We start from the raw sequence: 18,828 nt of genomic DNA on the forward strand, positions 1-18,828 counted from the left end.
TTATGTACAGAGTGCAGGGTTCAGGAATGTGTTATGTACAGAGTGCAGGGTTCAGGAATGTGTTATGTATAGAGTGCAGGGTCCAGGAATGTGTTATGTATAGAATGCAGGGTCCAGGAATGTGTTATGTACAGAGTGCAGGGTTCAGGAATGTGTTATGTACAGAGTGCAGGGTTCAGGAAGGTGTTATGTATAGAGTGCAGGGTTCAGGAATGTGTTATGTACAGAGTGCAGGGTCCAGGAATGTGTTATGTACAGAGTGCAGGGTCCAGATATGTGTTATGTACAGAGTGCAGGGTTCAGGAATGTGTTATGTACAGAGTGCAGGGTCCAGGAATGTGTTATGTACAGAGTGCAGGGTTCAGGAATGTGTTATGTATAGAGTGCAGGGTTCAGGAATGTGTTATGTACAGAGTGCAGGGTTCAGGAATGTGTTATGTACAGAGTGCAGGGTTCAGGAATGTGTTATGTACAGAGTGCAGGGTCCAGGAATGTGTTATGTATAGAGTGCAGGGTTCAGGAATGTGTTAGGGGAAAAACAAAGTTTTTCCCCTAGTACAGGTGAAACAGGGGCATTGTCATGAGAAAGATGAGAGACATCAGACCGAACAATGCAGAAGAGCTGAAGGCCGCTATTGAAGCATCCTGGTCTTCCATAACACCTCAGCAGTGCCACAGACTGATAGCTTCCATGCCACGCCGCATTGAGGCAGTAATTGCTGCAAAAGGGGCCCAAACCAAGTACTGAGTACATGCATGCTTATACTTTTCAGAGGTCTTGTTCTATGTACAATCCTTGTTTTATTGATTGCATGTAATATACTAATTTTCTGAGATTGTGGATTTGGGGTTTTCATGAGCTGTAAGCCATAATCATCACAATTATGATAAATCACAGCTTGAACTATCTTGCTTTGCATGTAATGAGTCTATCTCATATATTAGTTTCACCTTTTAAGTTGCATTACTGAAATAAATGAACTTTTGCACGATATTCTAATTTTTAGAGTTTCACATGTTTGTAGTGGGACTTTTAACCAGGGCCAAATCCAGACTGTCTGATGCAGGGGTGCAGTAAAATCTCAGGGGGGCAGAGAATGTGAGGTCAGTAGGGCAATGTACAGGGGGCCAGCAGGGCAGAGGATAGGGTGAGCAGTTTATAGGGCAGTCTACAGAGGTCATTAGTTTGTAGGACAGTGTGCAGGGGGTTATCAGAGCAGAGGACAGTGTGCAGGGGGTTATCAGAGCAGAGGACAGTGTGCAGGGGGTTATCAGAGCAGAGGACAGTGTGCAGGGGGTTATCAGAGCAGAGGACAGTGTGCAGGGGGTTATCAGAGCAGAGGACAGTGTGCAGGGGGTTATCAGAGCAGAGGACAGTGTGCAGGGGGCTATCAGAGCAGAGGACAGTGTGCAGGGGGTCAGCAGAACAGAGGACAGTGTGCAGGGGGTTATCAGAGCAGAGGACAGTGTGCAGGGGGCTATCAGAGCAGAGGACAGTGTGCAAGGGGTCAGCAGAACAGAGGACAGTGTGCAGGGGGTCAGCAGAACAGAGGACAAGGGTCAGCAGGGTGGAGAAAATGTGTTGTCAGGTCAGCAGTGCAGAGGACAGGAATCAGCAGGGTATAAGACATTGATCAGCAGAGAAGGGGACAGAGTATCAGCTGGCAGAGCACTCAGCAGGTCTCCCCCTCCCTTTGCTACACTGCATACAGTCTGGGTAATCAGCTCTCCTGCAGCCCACACAGCACATAGCCGAGATCAGATTCCTTTACAGACACAGCATCCATCTGCACAGTGTTTAGCTGACTACAGATCGAGGCTGTGTCTGTAAGGAAATCCGATCTCAGCTGTGTGATGTGAGGAGAGGGGATATACTGAATGCCCTCAATTCATGTCTCAGCATAAATCTCTCCTCCTCAAAAAACAAAAAAACAAACAGTACTGATCAGCACACTCACCCCCTAAGCATTAATTCCCTCTGCAAGCCAACAGCACAATGTAATAAATCCTCCTCCTCCTAGTCCAACCCCCCCCCCCCCATCACAGAAACCTATGGCACTCAATCCAACCTCCCAGCTCAAATCTCTAATTCCCCAGCACAAATCTCCCCTACCCAATAGAATCCCCCCCCCCCAGCACACATCTTCTTTTCCTCAAATTTCTTATTCTCGCATCCCATCTTATTACTTTTCCCAGCACAAATCCTCCCTCCCCACCCAGACTCCCCAAATTCCCCTTCTTAGCCCAAATCCCCCACCCCCTCTTAGCAAAAACTCCCATCCCCAATCCCCCCTCTTAATACATATTCTCCCAATCCCCCCTTCATGCGCATATCACCCCCAAACCCCCTCATAGCACATATCCCCCCAATACCCCTCCTAACACATATCCCCCCAATCCCCTCTCCTAGCACATTTCACCGTCTTAACACATACCCCCCCAATCTGCCCTCCTAGCATATATTCACCCAATCCTCCCCAGCACATATTCCCCAATCCCCTCTCCTAGCACATACCCCCTATTTTCACCTCCTTGCACACATCCTTCCCCTCCCCTCCCCCTAATCCAACTCCTAACACATACTCCCCAATCTCCCCTCATAGCACATACTGCTCAATCCCCCCTTCAAGCTTATATCCCCCCAATCCCCCTCCTAGCACATATTCCCCCAATCCTCCCTCCTTGCACATATACCCCCAATCCCCCCTCCTTGCACATATCCCCCTCCATGCACATATCCCCCCTAATCCCTCCTCCTTGCACATATTCCCCCAATCCTTCCTAATTGCACATATCCACACTAATCCCTCCTCCTTGTACAAATCTCCTCCCCCCAATCACCCTCCTTGTACATATCCTCTAGAGATGAGCGAATCGAACCAGGCGAAGTGGAATTCGATACGAATTTCAGGAAAAATTCGATTCGCGTCGAATCCGAATATTAGCCTACTTCGGGTGCGCGAATCGGATTTTTCCCGATCAGCCGGCAAAAGTGTCCCTGCAGAAAGCTCCGCTATTTCTGACAGTTCTCTGACAGTTCCTTCACATGTACAGCGGTTGAAACATTGTATCTATTTGTTTCCATTTAGGATACAGATGTTTTTATTCGGAAACAGATACAATGTTTCAACCGCTGTACATGTGAAGGAGCTGTCAGAGAACTGTCAGAAATAGAGGAGCTCTGCAGATACACTTTTTGCCGGTTTGGAATTCTTATTTTCATCCTACTTCTTCTTCTTCTTCTTCTTCTTCATCCTCATCCTCATCCTCAGAAGAAGAAGAAGAGGATGAGGATGAGGATGAAGAAGAAGTAGGATGAAAATAAGAATAATTCCAAGCCGGCAAAAAGTGTATCTGCAGAGTTCCTCTAAGTGTATCTGCAGAATAGAGGAGCTCTGCAGATACACTTTTTGCCGGCTTGGAATTATTCTTATTTTCATCCTACTTCTTCTTCTTCTTCCTCTTCATCCTCATCCTCTTCTTCTTCTTCTGAGGATGAGGAAGAAGAAGAAGAAGAAGAAGTAGGATGAAAATAAGAAGAATTCCAAGCCGGCAAAAAGTGTATCTGCAGAGCTCCTCTAAGTGTATCTGCAGAATAGAGGAGCTCTGCAGATACACTTTTTGCCGGCTTGGAATTATTCTTATTTTCATCCTACTTCTTCTTCTTCTTCCTCTTCATCCTCATCCACTTCTTCTTCTTCTGAGGATGAAGAAGAAGAAGAAGTAGGATGAAAATAAGAAGAATTCCAAGCCGGCAAAAAGTGTATCTGCAGAGCTCCTCTATTCTGCAGATACACTTAGAGGAGCTCTGCAGATACACTTTTTGCCGGCTTGGAATTATTCTTATTTTCATCCTACTTCTTCTTCTTCTTCTTCTTCATCCTCATCCTCAGAAGAAGAAGAAGAGGATGAGGATGAAGAGGAAGAAGAAGTAGGATGAAAATAAGAATAATTCCAAGCCGGCAAAAAGTGTATCTGCAGAGCTCCTCTATTCTGCAGATACACTTAGAGGAGCTCTGCAGATACACTTTTTGCCGGCTTGGAATTATTCTTATTTTCATCCTACTTCTTCTTCTTCTTCTTCTTCATCCTCATCCTCAGAAGAAGAAGAAGAAGAAGAAGTAGGATGAAAATAAGAATAATTCCAAGCCGGCAAAAAGTGTATCTGCAGAGCTCCTCTAAGTGTATCTGCAGAATAGAGGAGCTCTGCAGATACACTTTTTGCCGGCTTGGAATTCTTCTTATTTTCATCCTACTTCTTCTTCTTCTTCTTCTTCCTCTTCATCCTCATTCTCATCCTCTTCTTCTTCTGAGGATGAGGATGAAGAAGAAGAAGAAGAAGTAGGATGAAAATAAGAATAATTCCAAGCCGGCAAAAAGTGTATCTGCAGAGCTCCTCTATTCTGCAGATACACTTAGAGGAGCTCTGCAGATACACTTTTTGCCGGCTTGGAATTATTCTTATTTTCATCCTACTTCTTCTTCTTCTTATTCTTCTTCATCTTCATCCTCAGAAGAAGAAGAAGAGGATGAGGATGAGGATGAAGAGGAAGAAGAAGAAGTAGGATGAAAATAAGAATAATTCCAAGCCGGCAAAAAGTGTATCTGCAGAGCTCCTCTATTCTGCAGATACACTTAGAGGAGCTCTGCAGATACACTTTTTGCCGGCTTGGAATTCTTCTTATTTTCATCCTACTTCTTCTTCTTGTTCTTCTTCTTCCTCTTCATCCTCATCCTCATCCTCTTCTTCTTCTTCTGAGGATGAGGATGAAGAAGAAGAAGAAGTAGGATGAAAATAAGAAGAATTCCAAGCCGGCAAAAAGTGTATCTGCAGAGCTCCTCTATTCTGCAGATACACTTAGAGGAGCTCTGCAGATACACTTTTTGCCGGCTTGGAATTATTCTTATTTTCATCCTACTTCTTCTTCTTCTTCTTCTTCATCCTCATCCTCATCCTCAGAAGAAGAAGAAGAGGATGAGGATGAGGATGAAGAAGAAGAAGAAGTAGGATGAAAATAAGAAGAATTCCAAGCCGGCAAAAAGTGTATCTGCAGAGCTCCGCTAAGTGTATCTGCAGAGCTCCGCTATTTCTGACAGTTCTGTGACATTCACTCCATACAGCGGTTGAAACATTGTATCTATTTGTTTCCATAAATGGAAACAAATAGATACAATGTTTCAACCGCTGTATGGAGGGAATGTCACAGAACTGTCAGAAATAGCGGAGCTCTGCAGATACACTTAGCGGAGCTCTGCAGATAGATACAGCGGTTGAAACATAGGCTATGTTTCAACCGCTGTATGGAGTGAATGTCAGAGAACTGTCAGAAATAGCCTATTTCTGACAGTTCTCTGACATTCACTCCATACAGCGGTTGAAACATAGCCTATGTTTCAACCGCTGTATCTATCTGCAGAGCTCCGCTAAGTGTATCTGCAGATACACTTAGCGGAGCTCTGCAGATACACTTTTTGCCGGCTTGGAATTCTTCTTATTTTCATCCTACTTCTTCTTCTTCTTCTTCTTCTTCATCCTCATCCTCATCCTCAGAAGAAGAAGAAGAGGATGAGGATGAAGAAGAAGAAGAAGAAGAAGTAGGATGAAAATAAGAATTCCAAGCTGGCAAAAAGTGTATCTGCAGAGCTCCGCTAAGTGTATCTGCAGAGCTCCGCTAAGAAATAGCGGAGCTCTGCAGATACACTTTTTGCCGGCTTGGAATTCTCCTTCTTCTCATCCTTCTTCTTCTTCTCATCCTTCTTCTTCTTCTCATCCTTCTTCTTCTTCTCATCCTTCTCCTTCTTCTCATCCTTCTTCTTCTTCTCCTCATCCTTCTTCTTCTTCTCATCCTTCTCCTTCTTCTCATCCTTCTTCTTCTTCTCATCCTTCTCCTTCTTCTCATCCTTCTTCTTCTCATCCTTCTCCTTCTTCTCATCCTTCTTCTCATCCTTCTCCTTCTCTCATCCTTCTTCTCATCCTTCTTCTCATCCTTCTCCTTCTTCTCATCCTTCTCCTTCTCCTTCTTCTCATCCTTCTCCTTCTCCTTCTTCTCATCCTTCTCCTTCTTCTCATCCTTCTCCTTCTCCTTCTTCTCATCCTTCTCCTTCTCCTTCTTCTCATCCTTCTCCTTCTCCTTCTTCTCATCCTTCTCCTTCTCCTTCTTCTCATCCTTCTCCATCTTCTCATCCTTCTCCTTCTCCTTCTTCTCATCCTTCTCCTTCTCCTTCTTCTCATCCTTCTCCTTCTTCTCATCCTTCTTCTCATCCTTCTCCTTCTCATCCTTCTTCTCATCCTTCTCCTTCTTCTCATCCTTCTCCTTCTTCTCATCCTTCTTCTCATCCTTCTCCTTCTTCTCATCCTTCTTCTCATCCTTCTCCTTCTTCTCATCCTTCTCCTTCTTCTCATCCTTCTCCTTCTCCTTCTTCTCATCCTTCTCCTTCTTCTCATCCTTCTCCTTCTCCTTCTTCTCATCCTTCTCCTTCTCCTTCTTCTCATCCTTCTCCTTCTCCATCTTCTCATTCTTCTCCTTCTCCTTCTTCTCATCCTTCTCCTTCTCCTTCTCCTTCTTCTCATCCTTCTCCTTCTTCTCATCCTTCTCCTTCTCCTTCTTCTCATCCTTCTCCTTCTCCTTCTCCTTCTTCTCATCCTTCTCCTTCTCCTTCTTCTCATCCTTCTCCTTCTCCTTCCTCATCTCCAAGGGCATTTAAATTAAAGGTACAGTGTTCTGCACTAATTTAAAGGCTCTCTGAAGCCTAGAAACCCTTTTTATAAGTTAACTTCGTAGCGAATAAATTCGCATCGAATCGAATTTCTTCCTGAAATTCGGCGAATCAGCCGAATCGAATTTTTGAATAATTCGCTCATCTCTAATATCCTCCTTAATTCCTCCTTCTTGCATATATCCCTCCTCCTTGCACATATGCCCACCTCCAATCCCTCCTCCGTACACATATTCCCCCAATCCGCCCTCCTTGCACATATCACATTTAATCCCCCCCTCCTAGCATATATTATCCCAATCCCCCCCTCAGCACATATTCCCCAATCCTTTCTAATAACACATACCCCCTCTTTTCACCTCCTAACACATATTCTTCCCCCCCCCCCAATTTCCCCCAATGCATATCCCCCAATCCCCCCTCATAGCACACATTCCCCCCAGTCACTCGTCCTTTGACATATCCTCCCCAATCCTTCCTCCTAGCGCATATCCCCCCCAACACCCCTCAATGCACATATTCCCCTCCAATCACTCCTCCTATTGCATATGCCCCCAACACCCCTCCTAGCACATATTAGGGATACCATCCACTTACTGCAATATCTGGATGGTATCCAACTATCTAAGCAGTACTTGTAGCAATCCATGTTGAGGCGTTGTACAGTTCTATCTCCCATGACAAAGGTTTACTGATCATTAAACATATACTTTCTCAGTCATGTAGACAAAATTACAATCTCAATTAATTCATTGTTTTGGTGTTGGAAAACAATTTGACCCACAATATTTTCAATTTTGAGGGTTTCCACTTCCTCCAGGTACAGGGCATAGCGATGGGAACATGTTGTGCCCCATCCTACATCAATCTGTACCTCTTTGACCAATGAGGAATTGGGGTCACTGACAAGCCACATTACGATGTGGTATAGTTTCATAGATGATATCTTTCTCATATGGGAAGGACCCCTTGATCTACTCTTTCGATGTGTCCAGGCTAGAAGATCCCACTTTGAAGAAATATATTGGCAACTACCCAGAAATAGTGTTCAGGAAATCTACATCTTTACGTGATAAACTAGGTAAGAGTCGTTACATGCCCTGTCCATCACATTTAAAAACCTGTCTTACAGGAATGCTTAAATGTAACCAATGTCATTTATGACCCTGGATTAATTCAGACAAACTATTGACCCTACCCAATGGAGAGACTTTCCTCCCAAAATTCTGTGCAGACTGTAACATAGACGGTGTGGTATATCTGATGACCTGTAAATGCCGGGCTTTTAATGCTGGTAAGACTCTTAGGACGTTACGACTCTGACTTTGGGCCTTCTGGACTCTGAGTGCTTGTGGTAATTACACTTGGCCTTGGAATTTTTTCTTATACATTATGAAGACTGAGGAGTCTGGGGTTTGTGCTTGTGCAATTCTAAATACATATACTCCCCCTTCTGATGGGGCTATTATATACTACAAGAAGTCCTCCTGATATCTGCCTAGCTTGGGCATTAAGCATTACAAGTCATTTGTCTTATGTATTTCTCCTGGGAGACTCCTGACATGGACTTGGATGTGCGGAATCTTTGCGACTCCCCTTTGTGGAAATTCTAGTTTGGGATGCTGGTTGGTGATGTTGGTGGACATAAAAAGAAGTTTTTAATTTATTGGTGATTTGGAAAGACCAAGAACAATTGGATGGTATGTAACACATGTACTGTACTGTATGAGAATGTAGTTCTCTCACTCCTATAATTGCGGACGTGGATTCTTATTGTTCTCTAATGTACCCATAGAGCTCTTTTCAGACATCCTTCTCCTCTTCTCTCCATCAGTTGACAAAGGAGGATTCATTTCCACATCAAGCTTGCATCGCCTGTTCAGCCACTTTATATATGGTGTTTTTAGCCCGATGTGTTCTTTTGTGACGATCCAATGTTTTTTAACCATTTGTAATAAAAATGATGACATATTTTTACTTTGGTGTGTTGCCTTAAAAGTCCCACTACATACTAGGGGAAAAACTTTGTTGGCATGCGGTACATAACACATTTCTGAACCCTGCACTCTGTACATAACACATTTCTGAACCCTGCACTCTGTACATAACACATTCCTGAACCCTGCACTCTGTACATAACACATTCCTGAACCCTGCACTCTATACATAACACATTCCTGAACCCTGCACTCTGTACATAACACAATCCTGAAACCTGCACTCTGTACATAACACAATCCTGAACTCTGCACTCTGTACATAACACATTTCTGAACCCTGCACTCTGTACATAACACATTTCTGAACCCTGCACTCTGTACATAACACATTCCTGAACCCTGCACTCTGTACATAACACATTCCTGGACCCTGCACTCTGTACATAACACATTCGATGAACCCTGCACTCTGTATATAAAACATTCCTGAACCCTGCACTCTATACATAACATATTCCTGGACCCTGCACTCTGTACATAACACATTCCCGAACCATGCACTCAATACATAACACATTCAATGAACCATGCATTCTGTACACAACACATTCCTGAACCCTGCACTCTGTACATAACACATTCCTGAACCCTGCACTCTGTACATAACACATTCCTGAACCCTACACTCTGTACATAAAACATTCCTGAACCCTGCACTCTGTACATAACACATTCCTGGACCCTGCACTTTGTACATAACACATTCCTGGACCCTGCACTCTGTACATAACACATTCCTGAACCATGCACTCTGTACATAACACATTCCTTGACCCTGCACTCAGTACATAACACATTTTTGAACCCTGCACTCTGTACATTACACATTCCTGGACCCTGCACACTGTACATAACACAATCCTGGACCTTACACTCTGTACATAAAACATTCTTGAACCCTACACTCTGTACATAACACATTCCTGAACCATGCACTCTGCACATAACACATTCGATGAACCATGCATTCTGTACACAACACATTCCTGAACCCTGCACTCTGTACATAACACATTCGATGAACCCTGCACTCTGTATATAAAACATTCCTGAACCCTGCACTCTGTACATAACACATTCCTGAACCCTACACTCTGTACATAAAACATTCCTGAACCCTGCACTCTGTACATAACACATTCCTGAACCCTGCACTTTGTACATAACACATTCCTGAACCCTACACTCTGTACATAACACATTCCTGAACCATGCACTCTGTACATAACACATTCCTGGACCCTGCACTCTGTACATAACACATTTCTGAACCCTGCACTCTGTACATTACACATTCCTGGACCCTGCACTCTGTACATAACACATTCCTGAACCCTGCACTCTGTACATAACACAATCCTGGACCTTACACTCTGTACATAAAACATTCTTGAACCCTACACTCTGTACATAACACATTCCTGAACCATGCACTCTGCACATAACACATTCGATGAACCATGCATTCTGTACACAACACATTCCTGAACCCTGCACTCTGTACATAACACATTCCTGAACCCTACACTCTGTACATAACACATTCGATGAACCCTGCACTCTGTATATAAAACATTCCTGAACCCTGCACTCTGTACATAACACATTCCTGAACCCTACACTCTGTACATAAAACATTCCTGAACCCTGCACTCTGTACATAACACATTCCTGAACCCTGCACTTTGTACATAACACATTCCTGAACCCTACACTCTGTACATAACACATTCCTGAACCATGCACTCTGTACATAACACATTCCTGGACCCTGCACTCTGTACATAACACATTTCTGAACCCTGCACTCTGTACATTACACATTCCTGGACCCTGCACTCTGTACATAACACATTCCTGAACCCTGCACTCTGTACATAACACATTCCTGGACCCTACACTCTGTACATAACACATTCGATGAACCATGCTTTCTGTACACAACACATTCCTGAACCATGCACTCTGTACATAACATATTCCTGGACCATAAACTCTGTACATTACACATTCCTGGACCCTGCACTCTGTACATAACACATTCCTGAACCCTGCACTCTGTACATAAAACATTCCTGAACCCTGCACTCTATACATAACACATTCCTGGACCCTACACTCTGTACATAACACATTCGATGAACCATGCTTTCTGTACACAACACATTCCTGAACCATGCACTCTGTACATAACATATTCCTGGACCATAAACTCTGTACATTACACATTCCTGGACCCTGCACTCTGTACATAACACATTCCTGAACCCTGCACTCTGTACATAAAACATTCCTGAACCCTGCACTCTATACATAACACATTCCTGGACCCTACACTCTGTACATAACACATTCGATGAACCATGCTTTCTGTACACAACACATTCCTGAACCATGCACTCTGTACATAACATATTCCTGGACCATAAACTCTGTACATTACACATTCCTGGACCTGCACGCTGTACATTACACATTCCCGAACCCTGCACTCTGTACATACAGTTGCAAGAAAAAGTATGTGAACCCCTTGGGATTACGTGGAGTTTTGCATGAATTGGGCATAAAATGTGCTCTGAACGTCATCTAAGTCACAACAATAGAAGAACACAGTCTGCTGAACATAATACTACACAAACATTAGATGTTGCCATGGTTTAATTGCACATAACATGTAAACATTCACAGTGCAGGGAGGAAAAAGTATGTGAACCTTTGGACTTAATAACTGGTTGACCCTCCTTTGGCAGCAATAACCTCAACCAAACGTTTTGCTGTAGTTGCAGATCAGACCTGCACAATGATCTGGAGTAAATTTGGACCACTCCTCTTCACAAAACTGTTTCAGTGTAGCAATATTCTTGGGATGTCTGGTGTGAATCGCTCTCTTAAGGTCATGCCACAGCATTTCAATCGGGTTGAGGTCAGGACTCTGACTGGGCCACTCCAGAAGGCGTATTCTGTGCTGTTGCAGCCATTGTTTTGTTGAATTACTTGTATGCTTTGGGTCATTGTCCTGTTGCATCACCCATTCTCTGCGGAGCTTCAGTTGGCAGACAGATGGTCGTACGTTTTCCTGCAAAATGTCTTGATAAACTCTGGAATTCATTTTCCCATCAATGACAACAATCCGTCCAGGCCCTGAGGCAGCAAAGCAGCCCCAAACCATGATGCTCCCTCCGCCATGTTTTACAGTGGGGATGAGGTTTTGATGTTGGTGTGCTGTGCCTTTTTTTCTCCACACATAGTGTTGTGTGTTCTTCCCAAACAACTCAATCTTGGTTTCATCTGTCCACAGTATATTTTGCCAGTAGTGCCGTGGAACATCCAGGTGCTCTTTTGCAAACTTCAAATGTGCTGCAATATTCTTTTTGGACAGCAATGGCTTCCTCCGTGGTGTCCTCCCATGTACTCCATTCTTGTTTAATGTTTTCCTTATTGTAGATGTGTCAACAATAATGTTAGCATGTGCCAGAGATTTCTGTAGGTCTTTAGCTGACACTCTGGGATTCTTCTTTACCTCATGCAGCATTCTGCGCTGTGCTCTTGCAGTCATTTTTACAGGATGACCACGCCTAGGGAGAGTAGCAACAATGCTAAACTTTCTCCATTTGTAGACAGTCTGTCTTACCGTGGACACATGAACATCAAGGCTTTGGAGATACTTTTGTAACCCTTTCCAGCTTCATGCAAGTCAACAATTCTTGATCGTAGGTCTTCTGAGAGCTCTTTTCTGCGAGGCATGGTTCATATCAGACAGTGCTTCTTGAAACCAGTAAACCCAAAACAGGTGTGTGTTTTCTAAGGGCAGGACAGCTGTCAGCAACACATCTAATATCATCACACTGATTGGAGTCAAGGTTGGCTCACTCCTGGCTCCAATTCGCTCTGGGAGAAGTCATTAAGCTAGGGCCTCACATACTTTTTCCTCCCTGCACTGTGAATGTTTACATGTTATGTGCAATTAAACCATGGCAACATCTAATGTTTGTATAGTATTATGTTCAGCAGACTGTGTTCTTCTATTGTTGTGACTTAGATGACGTTCAGAGCACATTTTATGCCCAATTCATGCAAAACTCCACATAATCCCAAGGGGTTCACATACTTTTTCTTGCAACTGTAACACATACCTGCACCTTGCACTCTGTACATAACACATTCGATGAACCATGCATTCTGTACATAACACATTCCTGAACCCTACACTCTGTACATAACACATTCCTGAACCCTGCACTCTGTATATAAAACATTCCTGAACCCTGCACTCTATACATAACACATTCCTGGACCCTGCATTCTGTACATTACACATTCCTGAACCCTGCACTCTGTATATAACACATTCCCGAACCATGCACTTGTGATGGATTTGGTAAAATGCCTATTTCGTTTCCTATTGAATATATATATAAATACACTATTTCTATAAGTTTTATAAATATTTACTTTTATACTTTAATACATATGTTGTGTGAATATTTTCTGCCTGCTGGGCTTTGTGGTACTATAAGAAATCCTTGCTTAAGAAATGTCTGCTCACACACTCAGACCCCCTCCCACCGTGTGATTTGGGAAACAAAGGAATGTTTTTCTTCTCTATGAGATAAGACTGAAGAAGATCACACCTATACCATGACGGAGATTGTTTTCATGTGGAAATGACCAATCAAAGACTAATATAATGCTTATGCTGTTGTCACATGACTCTCGCATCATTCTGCATATATAAGTTCACTTTCTCATTATAATAAACTAGAAGTATTCATAGACTGAACTTGTGTGTCAGCGTGAGTCCCTTCCAATGTGCGCACATTTCAAAGCTAGCGTCATAAATTTTGGACAGGAACAGATAAGCAGTGGACGGTTTAAGTCCAAGACTAAAACAGCTGATGCCGAAACCCGGGACTCCTAGTAATGAACCTGCAGCCAGCCACCATGAAAAGGCGTTCGGTGTCAGTTAAACTGGACAGGCCGGAGATTGATCACCTCTCGGAGCATGGTAAGATATATTTTGCTATCTTACCATTGCTTATCCTGTCTTTGTTGTTGATTCATACCTGTGCCTAGTACGGCTGCTAAAGGTCACTAAAGGCAGGTAACCTTGCTTGCCCGGAGTTTATTTAAATATACCTGCATGTGCTTATCTGTTACCTTGGTCTCTGTTGTGTGTTTTTATGTATCAGTCTTGAGGTGGAAGAGGAGTGGACCTACTGAGGGTTTTGACACATAATTTCTCTGGTTGTGTGGTAACCTTGTGTGTTGACCACAAGAGAGGAGGTGTCGGGTACGCGTCACTGTAGTGTGACAGCGGGTTGCCGTAACTGTTTGTGTGGGTTACGAAGATTTACTCAGTGATCTGTACTCATAGCCCACCAAGATAGACTGCTATGTCATGTCCTAAATGTGTGTCTGTGAGCTAATGTTTGCCGTTCATAACAGAAGGTTGGGGTTTGTTAAGGGTTAAGGAAAGTCTGGACAGCAGCCTGTGAAGTGTCTTAGATTGTTGTTAGGAAGGACCAGAGACAGGAGGAGATGGGTCAGAAGCTGATAAGACCCCTAGAAAGGAATGTTAGCATGTGACCTGGTTGCAGAGAGAGAAGAGGAAAAGTATGTGGAATTAAAGATAAGGAGGTATGGCGAAAAAAAAAAAAAAAGAAGAAAGATGTCTTAGTTGACAAAGAATTTTGCTGAAGACAGCAAGAAGCTTGGTATAATGTAGCCAAAGTTATCCACAAAGAGTAGTGGACAGAACAGGTATTGCTACAGGGAAAAAAAAAAAAAAACTGTTTATGTGTACCATTAATGTGTTAAATATTGAAAAGGATTACTGGCATGTCATATTGTGAAGGAAGTGAAGCAGTTAAAAAGTTATCTAAAGTAGCGAAAGTTTGTAAGCTGAAGGTCAGGACTGGTATAAATCATTGTAGGAACAGAGAGGAATTTTATGTGATAAAGGTTTGCTGAACGTGACAGAAGTTTGGTACAGAACTGGAAAAGCGTTGCATAAAGAAGGATGGTTGGAAGAAGTTCAATAAAATGGCGATTGTATAATGTATCATAAAAGTGAAATTGGAAGTGTGCTAAACCCACCGCTCTATGTTGGAATGTGGGGTGGAGGAGGGGAGGGACAGCCCTGCCCTTTGTCTAACACCTACTTTATGCCCACCACCCCAGCCCTGCCCAGTGCACTTCCTGATGGCAGCCATCTTGCTGCTCCTGCTTTGTCCCTTCCTGCCCAGCCCAGTACACTTCCTGATGGCAGCCATCTTGCTGCTCCTGCTTTGTCCCTTCCTGCCCAGCCCAGTACACTTCCTGATGGCAGCCATCTTGCTGCACCTGCTTTGTTCCTTCCTGCCCAGCCCAGTACACTTCCTGGAGGCGGCCATATTGGTACACCAAATTAGACAAATGGAAGGCCAACGCCTTGAGTGAGCCGCCTCTACCCAGTGTGTCCGATCTTGCAAGTCAATGGTACATTCTACGTGACACTGGATGTGCTGAGCAGAATCCCAAGTTGTCTATGGTCCACAGGACCCGAAGATATTGGACGTTTAAAAGGTACCCCCAATTATGGTGGAACTGAAGCCTGGAGCTCCCCTACCCAGGAAACCACAGTACCCACTGAAACCAGCGCAATCCAAGGCCATTTCGAAGCAGGTCAAGTCCCTTGTGGCAAATGGTGCACTCATACCTTGTACCTCTCCATGTAATACACTTTTGTTCCCGATAAGAAAAGAAGACACCCAAAGGAGAACCAGAGAAGTATGATGATACAGGACCTCCGAGCAGTGAATGAAGCCACTGTCTTAGAGACACCTATCGTTCCAAATCCCCACACTTTACTCACAGGGGTACCTCCAACAACAAAGTATTTCACCGTGGTGGACCTGGCAAATGCATTCTCCAGCCTTCCCTTGTATCCTCCCTGCAGCTACTTCTTCGCTTTTATCCATGAGGGGCAGCAATACACCTGGGCAGTTATGCCACAAGGGGGCGAAAAATGTCCTGAGCCAGTTTGCCAAAGCCATGACCACCATACTGGGCACGTGGCAAAAGGAACATTCGGCAGTGGTCCTTCTTCAATATGTGGATGACTTTTCCTCTGTGCTGATGACATGCCCACGGCTGAAGAAGCCTCAGAGAGTTTACTATGTTACTTGGCACACCAAGGCTGTAAGGCCTCTAAATCAAAGTTGCAATGGTGCTCTACAACAGTCGTGTTTTTGGGCCACTGCCTCTCATATGGAACAAGGCATCTTACGGAGGAAAGAGTTAAGGCCATCCAGAACTTGCCACTCCCTTTAGGCCAGAAGCCACTCCATGCCTTTCTTGGCCTCATATCCTACTGTAGGTCATGGATTCCTGATGTTTCTTGGTTTATGCAACCACTCTACGATGCTCTCAAGTCTGAGCCCTTCCATCTGTCCGAAGAGGCCGACTCCAACTTTTTTGGCTCTAAAACGCTTATTTTCTTCAGCCCCAGCCCTGGTTCTACCAGAGTACGAGAAACCTTTCAAACTGTTCATGTCTGAACACCAAGGCCATGGCACAGGAGTATTGGCCCAGTCCCACGGAGACTGCCTACGATCCGTCGGCTACTACTCATGCCGTTTAGACCCAGTGGCTAGAGGAGCACCGTCGTGTCTGCGTGCAGTTTTCGCTGCTCCAGCTCTGCTGGATAAGACCTCTGATATCGTACTGGGACATGAACTTGTTCTTCTGGCGCCGCATGACATTGCTGCCATTTTAAACCAAGTCCAACCTAAACATTTGTCCACAGCGAGGCATCTTAGACTACAGTGTTCCCTCCAATTTCCTGATAACGTAACTCTCCTACGTTGCCAAACCCTGAATCTGGCCACTGTCCTCCCAATTGCTGAGGGGGGTAATGAAGGTAATGCAAAAAGTGAAGAGGATGATGGAGCCACTGAGCCTCATAATTGTCTTGAAGTGATGAAAATGGAAATCTTCCATCTCCCCCACAGTGAGTGAAACACCTCTGCAGGATCCAGACTTCACTTTCTTTGTTGATGGTTCCAGATATGCAGATGAAGGAGGCAAATATTATACAGGATTTGCGGTCACTACTGCAGACACAGTCCTACAGGCAAGAGCCCTATCGCCTGCAATATCTGCACAGGGAGCTGAACTTCAAGCACTTATAACAGCATGCCAGGTGGTGGAAGGAAAAAAGGCCAATATCTACACAGACTCCAGATATGCCTTTGGGGTGGCCCATGACTTTGGACCCATATGGAAGGCAAGAGGATTTATGACTGCGGCAGGTACATCCATAAGACATGGAGCAGCCATTGGACGACTGCTGGAAGCACTCCTTCTACCCATTCAAGTGGCTATTCTGAAGGTAAAAGTTCATGGGAAATTAAACTCCTCAGAAGCCAAAGGCAATAATCTGGCAGATTTGGCGGCAAAACGAGCGGCCATGGGACCACCAGAAATGGAAGGAGAGGTGACCGGAGAGTGGGAACCAATATTCACCTTACAGACCTTGCCTGTGGACAGAAACTACTTCAAGGAACTCCAAGAAGCAGCAAGTCCAGAAGAAAAAGAAAGCTGGAGACGGAGAGGAGCTATTTTCAAAGACAGTCTGTTTGAGTGCAACAAGAGGCTTTGTTTACCCAAGAATATGTTTCCAGCTGTAGTCCAGTGGGCACACGGAGCAGCCCATCTGTCAAAGAGCCTCATGAACTCTCTCATCAACAAGTACTATGTAGCACCTGGAATCACCACATTGACGAACAATTTTTGCAGAACATGTGCCATCTGTGCAAAATGCAATCCGGGACGCACAGAGAAGACACCACAGAACACTTGGCCAAACCCCTATACCCTTTTCAAAGGATACAAATTGACTATATCCAGATGCCAAAGTGTGGGCGGTTGAGTACACCCTAGTGGTGTTGGACATATTTTCCAGTTGACCAGAGGACTTTGCTGTAACTAACATGACTGCTAAAACAACTGCAAAGAAACTCCTCACTGAGGTTGTATGCAGATATGGGCTTCCAGAGGTGATAGAGAGTGACCAGGGCCCCGCCTTCACAGCTTCAGTAACCAAAGAAATATGGGCGGCATTAGGAGTCACTCTGGCGTTCCATACCCCCTATCACCCCCAAAGTAGTGGGAAAATAGAAAGAATGCTAAAAATAGCCCAGGAGACTGGCATGAGTTGGCCAGACAGTCTGCCTATTGCCCTATTTAGTGTCAGATACACACCAAGAGAGAACACTCCCTATCCCCTTATGAGATTTTGTTTAGCTCAGCCCCCAGATTTGGTTGCTATTTTCCACAACAGTTGCAATTACAATCTGATGTGTTAACTGATTATGTGACTGTATTATCACGTGAATTAACCCGCATGTCCAAGTGTTTTCTCCATTCCAGATTCTGAGTCAGATACAGGAACTCACAGCCTATTACCTGGAGATTGGGTATTAGTAAAGATATTTATGAGGAAACATTCCCTTGAGCCAAGATATAATGGTCCCTTCCAAGTTCTGCTGACCACAGCCCCTTCTGACAAGGTGGCCGGGAAGAACACTTGGATACACGCCTCCCACTACAAGAAAGTCCCAACCCCTGAGGGAAAGGCGTCATCTACACCATGACAACTATGTTGTATATCCTTTTTCTAATGAGTCTGACAGAGGCTCAACAGGTGGATATCACCGAAATAGGTGACACCACTATATTTTGGTACAACTCATCCAACACTCATATAGCTATTTTCACCTTTGATTTCTGTAGCATAGATCCCATGTGGTGCTATGACCATAATCTATATGATCTTGACACAACGAGCATGTTCCAATAGTAGTGACCAGGTATACATATATGTCATGGATGATGACTGGGAACCAAAAGATTAGAACCAGATTGGAAGGGATTTGGACTGGTGAGTATGCTCTTACAAAGACCATTATGCCTCTCCACATCCTAGCAGAAAATACCCCTGACCCAATGCCTGGCCGTAGGAGGAAACGAAAAGCTCCTTCTGGTAGTTTTGACCCACATGTGTATAGATACCATTGGAGTCCCAAGGGGGGTGCCTAATAAATTTAAAGCCAGAGACCAAGTAAAGCAG

This window comes from Staurois parvus, unplaced genomic scaffold (assembly GCF_062004578.1).
Source record: "Staurois parvus isolate SC_StPar_1 unplaced genomic scaffold, SC_StPar_1.0 ptg000132l, whole genome shotgun sequence".
In the NCBI taxonomy this organism is placed as follows: domain Eukaryota; kingdom Metazoa; phylum Chordata; class Amphibia; order Anura; family Ranidae; genus Staurois; species Staurois parvus.